At 46.9% G+C, this 13,203-nt stretch overlaps 1 protein-coding gene across 3 annotated transcripts in view; it reads left to right on the plus strand.

Annotated features, from left to right (window-relative positions):
- Positions 1-13,203, plus strand: part of POT1 (protection of telomeres 1) — a 241,937-nt gene that overhangs the window by 120,079 nt on the left and 108,655 nt on the right. The gene's annotated exons all lie outside the window — the stretch shown is intronic.

Here is a 13,203-nt window from a genome sequence, read left to right on the forward strand (position 1 = left end):
TGGTTAAAAAAAAAAGTAATCGATAGTCATGGTGTCACTTCCATTAGTACACGTTGGTCCTAGTACCAACCCATTAAATAATGAAAGACAACTACTTGCATTTGCCAATGGTGTGATTCTATACTGGTCAATGGAAGGAGGAAACACTTTTTCTGTTTTTGGAGGAAAACCATATCCATTCAAGTTATTTTTACATGTCCTGCAGCCTATCAATTTCATAATATCTTTGAATTTGAAATACATATACCGTCATTTGCCATTCACATGAACATTTTGTTAGATTTATATTTCATGCCTTCACAATTTACAGTGCTGGCTAATATAAGTGGAAGGGTCTTCACTTCCATTTCAAACAGTTTAGCCTGATCATTACCTAGAAAACGAGCAGACTCAAAGAAAGAGAGGAGGGAATTGTCTTGGAACAAAATATAAATTCAAGCGTGATTTTCTCCACTCATTTTGGCTGTACAAGAGGTCTGTTCAAGGCAGTATGTTATGCTTGTTGATCAAGGAGCAGTTACATCACAGTCAGAGTATTACGGCGGCAGAGAACATTATGGGCTATGCAGGATTGAGTTTTAAGCAAGTGTGAGGAGCAAGACTGGAGATGGTGACTACAGAGAGAGGGTCTGTTGATATAGAGGAGTTAGAAATTAAAGAAACGTAAAGAACAGAGTTAAGAGTGTCCATCTCTATGAATAGGCAAAATAGTTTACTCCTAAAGAGCAGTTAATCTTCCAATTGTTCCCAGGGATTATACCCAAGACATTATTTTTAAAAGGTCGTCAATTGTTAAATTACTTCTTTACTGAACGTCCACATTCCTGTTAATTAAACAGGCTTATTTTTTTTCTTAGCAATATTTGATTACATTGAAGATTATTTAAATATGTAATTGTAATTGCTGTGCTGAAATAAGAATTGTAGTATTTTTATGAATTGGAAATGTTTTACTTATAATATCCAATAAAGATCATTTTTACTTCTGTGATACAGCTAAACCCCGTTATAACGCGGGTCTCGGGGTCCACCCCGAGACCACCGCGTTACTAACGGGGTCGCGAAAAAAAAAAATGCCCGCCGCGCTTTAGCGCATATTCATCCCGCGGGACAGGAGATGGGAGCGGGCATGTCCCTCCGCTCCCCGCTTCCCCCTGTCACCGCGGGACAGGCCGCGGGGCAGGAGATGGGAGCGGGGATGTCCCTCCTGTCCCCGCTTCCCCCTGTCACCGCGGGACAGGCCGCGGGGCAGGAGATGGGAGCGGGGATGTCCCTCCTGTCCCCGCTTCCCCCTGTCACCGAGGGACAGGCCGCGGGGCAGGAGATGGGAGCGGGGATGTCCCTCCTGTCCCCGCTTCCCCCTGTCACCGAGGGACAGGCCGCGGGGCAGGAGATGGGAGCGGGGATGTCCCTCAGGTCGCCGCTTACCTCAGATCCCGCTGCATGCATGGAGGTGGTAGCGGGGGGTTTCTTCTCCCCACCGCTGTCCCCGGTGCTCCCGCTGCCTGCGCGGGAGGAGGGGGGGGGGGGAGCGGGTGGTGGTGCTGGTCGCGGCCTTTCCTCTGCTCCGACCTCACCCCCCGTCTGTGTAGAGTGAGAGAGTGTGTGTGTGTATGTATTTATGGGAGAGAAAGTGTGTGTGTGTATATGGGTGTGTGTATGTGGGTGTGAGTGTGTGTAAGTGTCTGTGAGTGTGTGTAAGTGTCTGAGTGTGTGTGTAAGTGTGTGTAAGTGTGTGTGAGTGTCTGTGAGTGTCTGTAAGTGTGTGTGAGTGTGTGTGAGTGTGTGTGAGTGTGTGTGAGTGTCTGTAAGTGTGTGTGAGTGTGTGTGAGTGTCTGTAAGTGTGTGTGAGTGTGTGTGAGTGTGTGTGAGTGTGTGTGAGTGTCTGTAAGTGTGTGTGAGTGTGTGTAAGTGTGTGTGAGTGTCTGTAAGTGTGTGTGAGTGTGTGAGTGTCTGTAAGTGTGTGTGAGTGTGTGTGAGTGTCTGTAAGTGTGTGTGAGTGTGTGTGAGTGTCTGTGTGTCTGTGAGTGTCTGTGAGTGTCTAAATGTGTCTAAGTGTGTCTAAGTGTGTGTGTGTGAGTGTCTGTAAGTGTCTGTAAGTGTCTGTAAGTGTGTGTAAGTGTGTGTGAGTGTGTGTGTGCGTGTCTGTAAGTGTGTGTGAGTGTGTGTGAGTGTCTGTGAGTGTCTAAGTGTGTGTAAGTGTGTGTGAGTGTCTGTAAGTGTGTGTGAGTGTGCGTAAGTGTGCGTGGGTGTGCGTGAGTGTGTGTGAGTGTGCGTAAGTGTGTGTGAGTGTCTGTAAGTGTGTGAGTGTGTGTGCAGTGTGTGTGCAGTGTGTGTGCAGTGTGTCAGTGTGTGCAGTGTGAGCAATGAGCAGTGTGTGTGCAGTGTGTGTGCAGTGTGAGCAATGAGCAGTGTGTGTGCAGTGTGCAGTGTGTGTGCAGTGTGTCAGTGTGTGCAGTGTGAGCAATGAGCAGTGTGCAGTGTGTGTGCAGTGTGTGTTCAGTGTGTCAGTGTGAGCAATGAGCAGTGTGTGTGCAGTGTGTGCAGTGTGAGCAATGTGCAGTGTGTGTGCAGTGTGTGTGCAGTGTGTCAGTGTGTGCAGTGTGAGCAATGAGCAGTGTGTGTGCAGTGTGTGAGCAATGAGCAGTGTGTGTGCAGTGTGTCAGTGTGTGCAGTGTGAGCAATGAGCAGTGTGTGTGCAGTGTGCAGTGTGTGTGCAGTGTGTGTGCAGTGTGTCAGTGTGTCAGTGTGAGCAATGTGCAGTGTGGCAGTGTGAGCAATGAGCAGTGTGTGTGCAGTGAGTGTGTGCAGTGTGTGCAGTGTGTAAAAAAAAAAAATTTAAATTTTTTTTTTTTTTTTTTTTTTAAAAACCGGGAGCCACGGGAAAACCGCGTTATAACCGAATCGCGGTATAACGAGGCGCGTTATAACGGGGTTTAGCTGTATTTGCTTTACACAGAGGGATGGTGATGATGGTGTTCATTCTTAAAGCTCATTTCAACTTTTGATAATACTGCATTACTCCGATAATGTTTTTAGATTTCATTATCTTTTCAAATGAATTATTAGCTTTGTAGATAGTGTTGTTATCAGTACACTACAAAGCATTTACACTTAGCCTTTTAAGGCTATTAAATGTTGGCAGATGATAAATAACCATACAGTGTATATAATGTAGCTAAATTAATTAGTACTGCGCTTCTCATGTCCTCTCTCCATAGAATGAAATACGGTGTGTACTGTAAGCTAGAGATCACCAATTCACCATTTAGTTCTTCATACTGTAGTTTCACCTTTCAATTATGTATTTTATTTTACTATTTATCCACTGGGTTTTCACAAAGTTGCTTTTTGACTTTTTGTAAAATATATTAATAGAGAATATAATACTGTACAGTATTAGAATGTCTTTAGCTTGAGCTGTGCTGAAAAGCTGTGTAATACGGCAAGCATGAGCTTATTGGGGTGCATGTTAAAATGTGCATGCTCATTTGCATGCAATTACCCAGAATCCCTGTCTGCAGTGGAAGCATTGTTTGCCAAACGTTAATGGGGAAAGGCAGGTTGCAGACCTGTCTGAGACATGCAATGTTCCCACAAGTGGTATTTTTATTTGCTGTACACTGTACGGTGGAGGGGTTTTGTCACTTGTTTTTTTTAACCCACCATAACTTTGTTAATGTTTGCTATATATTAGGAACATTCCTGAATGTTTGTAGCTTTTTGTAAACTGAACTGAAGTGAAACTAAGCAACATATTGTTGACGAGACATTTGTTACATAGTATGGTACACATTTTATCAAAAGCAATGCCTATTTGTGAGCTCGCAGTGTAGTTGGATTTTTTAGTTTAATAGCTTGGTTCCCTAAGGAAAAACATAATAGAGTTTCTATTGTGAATCTTTTACTGGTGTCAGCAGGATCTGTAAACAGTGTTCTATGTATCAGTGTCACACACATTTATAGCCTGTGCTTTGCTTTTACTTTGTTACAAAATATGGCATTGTCTCTTCAAGCAATGTTTAGTAGTTTTTATATAAAAAATGTATTTTTATTTTGTTAAATAATAGAGATGAAGCTACTCGATGACGGTTGGATGCATTGCAAGAATATTACCTTGGCATATGTAAAATAAACTTAACGTAAGAAACAGTACAGTTGTACTGTATGATTATGTATTCATAGAAAGGAATGAAGTGGAGTACTATTCAGCTCTGTGTTTTACCCTCCCTGTTCAGCTTCTAAAGAAATTACATTGGTGTTCTGTGTTTGGCTACTCAGTATGGGTAGCGTTTACTAGGGGTGCTGTATTCAGGTGGCTGGGCGATCAGGTAGCAATGATGGAAAATAATGGGCGCCAGGAACTGTTATAGTACAACAGTCTTTTATTTGTGTCCCCAGACACTGTGACCCCTCACACGCACATAACAACATTGTATATGTACAATCAGAAGTGCTACCCAGAGATGAGGGGATCTAAACTATATAGGGGAGTGCTGCATAAAAAAAGAACTGTTCCCAGTTCTAATGTAGAAGCTTCCAGAAGAAATCCGCACACCTCAGAATATATAAAAAAGAAAAATATATGTAGCCATGTATTCTTTTTGGCTACTAATCTGCCCTACCTAACACAACCAAGTCCTGGTACCAATACAGGTAGTGTTAGGATTAGAAGAAAGAAGATCCGGCGCCACTGCTATTGACAAATCCAGGCTACTTCCGGGTTGGTAGAAAAAGGCACACAAAAGGCTACACCACAATCTCCCCCTCAACACGTTTCACGCTATGGAACAGCGCTTCATCTTGGATTAATCGGGGATTTCCCCTGCAGTAAGCTGCTCCCTTGAGTGATTGGGGGGGGGGTGGCGGCTAAGGCCTGTGTACTGCTCAATCAGGGGTTCAGACCTTGGACCCTCCCTCGGGGTACATAAGGGGCGGCACAGTTAAATTTAGTGAGTTCTCTCCCCTCAGAGAGCGAGTCCAGGTAACGTGGTCAGGGCTCTGACCACCTTCCATCCCCTCCCTTAGGGGAGTGGGACAACTAGCGGAGGATAGACCGCTTGGGGCCTCAAGCCTCCTGGGTTGAGTCCCAGGAACCATTCAGAGAAGGGAAGAGAAGTGAACCCAGTTATGTGCTGTATTCAGTGTTGTGAAGAGTAAAGTGTTCCAGTTTATATATGTTCCTGCCTGAGACTGCAATTAATCAGGGGGTGTAGTAGTAGATAGTTCTCTTGCAGGGATTGCATCCAGTACTCCTGGATCCTGCAGGAGATGGAGGGGCCGCACCAGTGAGAGAACCAACCATCACCCCAAAAGCCTGTCCTGTCTCCTCCATTAACACCAGGGGAAATTCAGCGCTTCTGTGAGCCAGCAGGTAATCCGCACAACACACCCTGTAATAGCGTAATCTCCCAGAGAGTGGGGGGAAAGCTGTTACATTTGGAGGCGCTGCTGAGAAGAGTATCAGGACATGCTTTTACAGCAAAGCAAACCAGAGAAAGGAGGTATGCTCCAAGTCTAAGTAGTAAGAAAGAGGGTAGGCTAGGTGTAGTGTCCAGGGAATTTTCCCCAGCAAGGAACCAACTTTCCTGACAGTGGAGCTGCAGCCTGTGCTGTTCTCTAATGTGAGGTACAGGGATACAGAAAGAAAGGGGGAGCACAGGTTGATGAATTTTGCTATGGTATATGTGACCTCTGATAGATAATGGTGGGGGGTAATAAATAAATAGAAACACACTTACACTGCCTTGTGTAAATGCTGTCACATCAAGGTTTCTTTGTGGTCTTCTTTTCTTTGTTTCTGCTGTAGTGGTTTTCCTTCTCCTCAGGTCCAGGTCTCTTCTTAGGTTCACCAACGGCTTTCCATTCGGATGTCCCCCTCAGGGCAAACAAATATATAAACAAATGTTTTAGGGAAAATGCATATAATAGTATTGTGTGTCAGACTGTGATAAATAAAAAGCAGCAAAGACTGCAGTTGCTCACACGGACAAGTGTGAGTGCAAACTAGGGGGAGGGTATCTTTTCTTTTTCCCTCACATGAAAAGTCTCAGTGTTTTGTGTCCTTTAAACACAGGGAGGTGGTAGGTTTAAAAAATAAAGGTAAGGATGATACTCACACGGCCTCGTGTGAGTAGGTACACGTAAAGGTATCTTTGAAAACTTCTTGGGACTTCAGTGCTAGCCTCCAAGTATAAGGAGAGTAGCAGAAAGCTCCTCCCTTGTAGTGGTACAAAACGAGATAGAGTCTTAGGTGAAAAAGACTGCCAGTTACTTTATTAAACGACTAAAAACACTAAAATGTACTCTAACAAAAAGATATAAAAACATAAAGAAAACATAAAAAGAATACAGCCAGTCCTTAGGATAAGGGATCGTAGGGCGCGTGGTGCGCAGCTAACTGCATCCGCGTCCGGGTATAGTGCTGCATTCCTGTTGACCTTCTCGACGGTGGCTGTGATGGTCCAAACTGATGGTCCAAACTTGCTTAAAGGTAAGAGCAACGCGTTTCACCCTTTTTGGGCTTCCTCAGCCTGAGGAAGCCCAAAAAGGGCGAAACGCATTGCTCTTACCTCTAAGCAAGTTTGGACCATCACAGCCACCGTTGAGGAGTAGGTCAACAGGAACGCTTGACCCTACCTGTCTTTCTAACTATCAACCTGTCTCCCTCCTGCCTTTTGCCTCTAAACTCCTTGAACGTCTTGCTCCATTTTCTCAACACCTATTCTCTCCTAGACCCTCTACAATCTGGCTTCCGCACTGCTCACTCCACGGAAACAGCCCTCACTAAAATAACTGACGACCTCCATGCTGCCAAAGACAGAGGTCATTACACTCTGCTCATATTACTCGACCTCTCTGCAGCATTTGACACCGTGGACCACCCTCTTCTCCTTCACATTCTCCATACTCTTGGTATTCGGAACAAAGCTCTATCCTGGATCTCATCCTACCTCTCCCATCGTACTTTCAGTGTCTCTTCTGCTAACACCTCCTCCTCCTCTATTGATCTCTCTGTGGGGGTACCCCAGGGCTCTGTCCTGGGACTTCTTCTCTTTTCTCTGTACACACTCTCTCTAGGTGACCTAATAACATCTTTTGGGTTTAAATATCACCTCTATGCTGACGACACACAAATATACTTTTCAACACCTGACCTTACACCTGCTATACAGACCAAAGTTTCTGAATGTCTCTCTGCTATATCATCCTGGATGGCCCTCCGTCGCCTTAAACGCAACATGGCTAAAACAGAGCTCCTCATACTTCCTCCCAAACCTGGCCCTACCAGCCTCCTTCCACATTACTGTTGGAACTACGATCATCCACCCAGTAGCCCAAGCACGCTGCATAGGGGTCACACTCGACTGCTCTCTCACATTCGCCCCTCACATTCAAAACATTTCTAAAACTTGTCGCTTTTTCCTCCTTAATATAACAAAGATACGCCCTTTCCTCTGTTGCTCGACTGCTAAAACTCTGACTCAGGCCCTCATTCTCTCCCGTCTTGATTACTGTAACCTCCTGCTGTCCGGCCTTCCTGCCTCTCACCTGTCTCCCCTACAATCTATCCTAAATGCTGCTGCCAGAATCACTCTACTCTTTCCTAGATCTGTCTCAGCATCTCCCCTCCTGAAATACCTCTCCTGGCTTCCAATCAAATCCCGCATCTCACACTCCATTCTTCTCCTCACTTTTAAAGCTTTACACTCTTCTGCCCCTCCTTACATCTCAGCCCTAATTTCTCGCTATGCACCATCCCGACTCTTGCGTTCTGCTCAAGGATGTCTTCTTTCTACCCCCTTTTTATCTAAAGCCCTCTCCCGCCTTAAACCTTTTTCACTGACTGCCCCACACCTCTGGAATGCCCTTCCCCTCAGTACCCGACTAGCACCCTCTCTATCCACCTTTAAGACCCACCTTAAGACACACTTGCTTAAAGAAGCATACGAATAGCACTGTGAACATACTGAACACATGATACATAAAGCTTGGCCCCCTGCAGATGCACTTACCAGAACTTCCTCCTACTGTCTCTGTACGTTCTCCCTACCTACCAATTAGATTGTAAGCTCCTCGGGGCAGGGACTCCTCTTCCTTAATGTTATGTTTGTCTAAAGCACTTATTCCCATGATCTGTTATTTATGTTATCTGTTATTGTTCGATTACCACATGTATTAATACTGTGAAGCGCTATGTACATTAATGGCGCTATATAAATAAAGACATACAATACAATACAACGCAGCACTATACCCGGACGCGGATGCAGTTAGCTGCGCACCACGCGCCCTATGATCCCTTATCCTAAGGACTGGCTGTATTCTTTTTATGTTTTCTTTATGTTTTTATATCTTTTTTTTAAGAGTACATTTTCGTGTTTTTAGTCGTTTAATAAAGTAACTGGCAGTCTTTTTCACCTAGGACTCTATCTCGTTTTGTACCACTACAAGGGAGGAGCTTTCTGCTACTCTCCTTATACTTGGAGGCTAGCACTGAAGTCCGAAGAAGTTTTCAAAGATACCTTTACGTGTACCTACTCACACGAGGCCGTGTGAGTATCATCCTTACCTTTATTTTTTAAACCTACCACCTCCCTGTGTTTAAAGGACACAAAACACTGAGACTTTTCATGTGAGGGAAAAAGAAAAGATACCCTCCCCCTAGTTTGCACTCACACTTGTCCGTGTGAGTGACTGCAGTCTTTGCTGCTTTTTATTTATCACAGTCTGACACACAATACTATTATATGCATTTTCCCTAAAACATTTGTTTATATATTTGTTTGCCCTGAGGGGACATCCGAATGGAAAGCCGTTGGTGAACCTAAGAAGAGACCTGGATCTGAGGAGAAGGAAAACCACTACAGCAGAAACAAAGAAAAGAAGACCACAAAGAAACCTTAATGTGACAGCTTTTACACAAGGCCATGTAAGTGTGTTTCAATTTATTTATTACCCCCACCATTATCTATCAGAGGTCACATATACCATAACAAAATTCCTCAACCTGTGCTCCCCCTTTCTATATCCCTGTACCAACAAGGATCCTGGATAGATCCTATTGGGGTCAGAGCCATAGGAGAGACGACGACACTGAGGGGACCCTTGTATATATTTTTAAGGTTGTAAACTACTTATTAGATTTCCCCTGTTAAATATACACCTCGGAGGGGGCGCCCGGGTCTTTCCCTGTTCCATTGCTCTAATGTGAGGTAACCTGTGCTGAGTCTATGTGCTAAATGTTCTAGTTCGTATCACCCTGAGCAAGAAGAAGGGTATAGATGTGTAGCACTGCCGCAGTTTCCAGCTCCCAGTGAAACCGGAAAAATGATGAGGTAAGCTTTCAATTGAACAACAGGTCAGGTTTTATTGCAGGGTGGTGCAGCAAAGGGACAACGGAGCAACACTAACGCACCTACGCGTTTCGTGCACTAGGCACTTTATCAAGGTGACAAACATACACAATACTGCATAATTTATACTCACCTGAACTGTGCCTCGCACTACCGGGTGTGACATCATCGTCCCGCGTCGCAACGGGTCGCGGTGACGCTGCGTGCACAGCCATTGGCTCGGCCAGTCAGGTGGTATGCTTGACTTTTTGCTACACATCTATACCCTTCTTCTTGCTGCATACTTACCTGGATGAACAGCACGCCCTGGATATCGAGGAGTCCTGCTAGCACCAAGGTAAAGGGCCATAGTGCCCCCACATATATGTATATGGTTACCGGTGCCTGTTATTACGTCCTATTGGTTACTAGGAGGGGCCGTCATGGGGTTTCTTTCTGCGATGGTCAAGTGGACCTCACTAGACTCCTAGCCCTTACCTGACAAATTACCACATCATTCATGGACTTTCTCATGTTATCCAGTATTATTTACATATGTCATGGAGGAATTCTGACCGATTTTGACGCATCACAAACACATTTTTGTTCTATACGTATCACCCTGAGGACTGATATCTAGGGCGCCTGGAGGGCAGTGTTCTGGTGGTCTGGGACCCATAACTCTCAGGAAGGGGTGATGTTACAGTATTTGTGGCTAGTGTCTGGGGGGGGGGGGATCTTGAAAGTCAGGATGCCAGAACCTCTGTTTGAGGAGCTACAACAATGCAGCTCATAGCACATGGAGCCACAGTGTACTTTGATTGAACTGTCACGTGTGCAGCGTACTGGAGGGGGTTTTGCCTAGCCAGGGGTATATTCTCCACCAGAGAAAAACTGCAGTGGTTGTATGGAGCTGTTCCCGCCAAAATCGGCAGGACCGCGTGGAGGAGTTTGCAAGTTGCAAGCTTTTCCTCGCAAAAATCTGTGCAGGGCTGGCGCGAGGCTAACCCACGCCCTGCAAAGTGTTCAGTTTGGCGCGAAAGCAGGGGCCACGGCCACCTGCTGAGTGGTTTGGCGCGAAAGCCGAGGCCATGCCCTTCTACATTGTGCCCAGGCTCCTTATTCCACCAGGGGGAGGAGGCATTGTAATTACCAGAGAGACTGTTACCACTGGGGGAGGAGCCGGATGCGAGCTACCGCACTTTCAGTTACTCGTGGTGAGCTAGCTAAGGCTGTGCTTATATTGCCTTGCGACAGCGACAGGTGATGTCATCGGTCACTTTGCCATCGCCAGCGCTATAAGCGCGGCCTAAGTAACAGCTAATCACTATCTCTCCCGCGCAATACAATACCAAGTCTGGGTGTACTGAATCGAAATATTGACCGGGGAGAGCTTTCTGAAATGTATATGCCCCTGCTGTGACTTTCCAGGCGGAGAGGCGAGCCTGACATCAAGTGCCCGCGGTGTGGAACCCCACACCTAAAGCCAAAGGTGTTGCTGCCTGCTCTACCGGACCAGAGAAGAAAGGCAGCTGTCCTACAGAGAAGTGCGGCCTGGACTGTGACTTCGAGAGCGGCCTCTCCAAGGGACCAGTTTGTCCCTGTTCAAGAACCAGTTAAAGACTTACCAGGTAAGGTGACCACTCGGGAGGAGGCTGAGGCACTTTCACTGGTGGCGCTGGAGCGGGACCGCTACCTGCAGGTCGCTGACAGCGAGGTGTCCCGGTTCTTTTCCACTGGGCGTGTCCCACCCGACGACGACGGTGACGGAAGGCGATCTGTGGTTCTGCTCCGGCCAGAGCATCACTCCAGTGCGGCGGCTGCCGAGGAGGCGCCTACATGCCTGACCGAACGGGAGCGGAGTCCCATGCGGATGACGTCAACGAGAGCGACCGTGCATCCCAAGCGGAGGAGCGCCACGGCCATGGAGGTTTCTCAGTAGACGTCGTTGGGCGTGCCTGCTCCCGGCCGGGAGGACCACACGACTGCTGGGACTCAAAGAAGCGGATGAATATGCATCTTCTTCCTTCCAGGAAACAGCAGAGGGATCCAGCGGAGAGGTACCAGTCGATACTACTTCCTTTGCGGAGGATGACAACACCCTTCCGGTGCAACCGGATGACATCGTGGAGGCGACCGCCGGGGTGGAGGAGGACTCTACTATGCTCGCTCCGGTGAGTACAACTCCACTTGACCGGACCTTACAGCGACACCACAACCTCGCCGAGGGCGTAAGGCCCCTATGGACCCTGATAAGCACCAGATGCTGCCGGTAACAGGCCAGGGTAGGCCTGCTAACACTGACCTCCACAGAGACGTTGAAGAGCCTAAGACTGTTGCCACCTGTGCCTGGGAGAATCAGAAAGTAGTTAAAGTTTCTCAGGACTGGAGAAGCTGGGAGAGCTTCGATGATGATAATCCTGATGGGGGAAAGTGGGCTGACTGTCTTGACCTTTCCCCTGAGAAGGTTAAATAATCAGAGACATCAGGGGTATCCTTTAGGGCAGGGGTCTCCAAACTCAGTCCTCAAGTGCCGCCAACAGGCTGGCTTTTATGGATATCCCTGTTTCAGCACAGGTGGCTCAATCAGTGGCTCCGTCTTTGACTTTTGGCGGCTCTTGAGGACTGAGTTTGGAGACCCCTGCTTTAGGGTGGCGTCTGAGTTGTCCACAACCAGTGCTATAATGTGGGGAAGGTATTGCAGTGGTGGGACCCCGTGTTCCAAGGTTATGTTCCTTACATAAACCGGACCCGGTTCCTGCTAATCAGTGGGGAAATTCTAGTTCACTGGTGGGAGGAAGGGGAGTCCTCTGCAGAGGAGGTAGCAAAGACCCTCATGAGACGAGAGAGGGAGATAAAGCTAGGGGTAATACAACCCACAGTCTCAGTCCTAAATTACCAAGAACCACCCTCCCATGAGCCACTGTTTTGGGTGCCGCCAGCCTGTGGCCGTAAGTTGACTAAGCTCAGCAGGGCTGACAGGCTAATAGGTCAAAGATACAGGCAGTCCCATGGGTACGACTTCCCCTATGTCCCTGAACCCATCATGAGGGAGATAGAGGCCAATAGAGAGTATTGGCTGAGGGATGCTGTTATAGATTTTTTTAGCCTCGAAGTGTAGCTACTCCTGGTATTATGAGGCGAAAATCTGCTACTTAATGAGTGGAGGGTAGGTAGAGGCATCTACCTGGACCGGGAAGAGTATTCACCTGAGCGAGGTCCCAGAAGGGTGTTCTCCGTCACTGTTCCTGATCACGAGGGCAGGTTAGTTAAAAAGCCTGACCCTAAGCATTACTATTAGAGGGGTAAAGATTCTCCACGTTATGGGAGGGATCTGTAATGCCTCATTGTTATTAAGAATATGCTATCAACTGTATAGTATCAATTATTATAGTATAAATTGTTATGCGTTGCTCCAACTGAAGGATGGTACATACATTTATTTCTCAGCGGGGTTCATGAGAGGGGTGTGTAGCCATGTGTTCTTTTTGGCTACTAATCTGCCCTACTTAACACATTAACCCTGGTACCAGTTCAGGTAGCGTTAGGATTAATCTGGGTTTTCCTTTGCAGTAAGCAGATCCCTTGAGTGACAGGGTGGGCAGGCTAAGGCCTGTGTACTGCCCAATAGGGGGCTCACACCTTGGACCCTCTCCCGGGGTACATAATGGGCTGCACAGTAAAATTTAGTGAGTTCTCTCCCTTGAGTCCAGGGAGTGTGGAGTCAGGGCTCTGACCACCTTCCATCCCCCCCTGAGAGAGAACCAACCATCACCCCAAAAGACTGTTCTGTCCTCCCTATTAACACCGGCGGAAACTCAGCGCTTCTGTGAGCCAGCAGATAACCAGCACAACACACCCTTTGGTA

This window comes from Ascaphus truei, chromosome 5 (assembly GCF_040206685.1).
Source record: "Ascaphus truei isolate aAscTru1 chromosome 5, aAscTru1.hap1, whole genome shotgun sequence".
NCBI classification, from domain to species: Eukaryota; Metazoa; Chordata; class Amphibia; order Anura; family Ascaphidae; genus Ascaphus; species Ascaphus truei.